Below are 719 nucleotides of genomic sequence, written 5' to 3'. Positions count from 1 at the left end.
TGGCATAGCTCCCATTATCTTCAGAAGTAGCATAGCATTGGTGAGATCCCAAATATGGGATGAGGAGTAATCTCAAATAGCATGTCAAAGTCATATTTTCACCTGCTCTAAACCAATGCCAGTTTATGTTTGAGGACAGGGCTTGGTGATCAACTTGATGACAGCCAATTACATAATTGTCCAGACTCCATACTAGTCCTTTCTCAATGGGTTTTTATTTTATTCTAATTATTTTTTAAAGTTCTTATTTTTTTAAATATTTATTTTTGAGAGAGAGAGACAGAACATAAGCAGGGGAGGGGCAGAGAGAGAGGGAGACACAGAATCCGAGGCAGGCTCTAGGCTCCGAGCTGTCGGCACAGAGCCCAATGTGGGGCTTGAACCCACGAACCGTGAGATCATGACCTGAGCCTAAGTCAGGCGCTTAACCGACTGAGCCACCCAGGCGTCCCTTATTCTAATTATTTTATTTTTCTTCCTTATGCTCTCTATATTCTTCCTCTGCAGGAAACAATCTATGAGTCTCTAAGAGCAGTTCGAGGCTCTGTTTTCTATAGGTCACTCTAAGTCACTGTGTAAGAGGCTATCAGCCTGCCAAGGACACAAGGATTCTTGTTAACTGTAAGGTGGTGAGGTAATGTTGCCCTGAGTGAGTCATATAATGTGGCACGTTGAGCCCATACCGATACATCATCTACATCTTCCCTACATTTCTGTAC

The 719-nt window shown here is 42.8% G+C and overlaps 1 non-coding gene across 1 annotated transcript; it reads right to left on the bottom strand.

Annotated features, from left to right (window-relative positions):
* Positions 1-362: 362 nt before the first annotated feature.
* TRNAL-UAG lies at positions 363-447 on the bottom strand. Its single transcript has one exon. It is a non-coding gene; the product is annotated as a tRNA-Leu (tRNA).
* Between the last annotated feature and the right edge of the window lie 272 nt (positions 448-719).

Source organism: Leopardus geoffroyi, chromosome D2 (genome assembly GCF_018350155.1).
Source record: "Leopardus geoffroyi isolate Oge1 chromosome D2, O.geoffroyi_Oge1_pat1.0, whole genome shotgun sequence".
In the NCBI taxonomy this organism is placed as follows: Eukaryota; Metazoa; Chordata; class Mammalia; order Carnivora; family Felidae; genus Leopardus; species Leopardus geoffroyi.
This window is presented reverse-complemented; position numbering and strand designations above follow the sequence as displayed.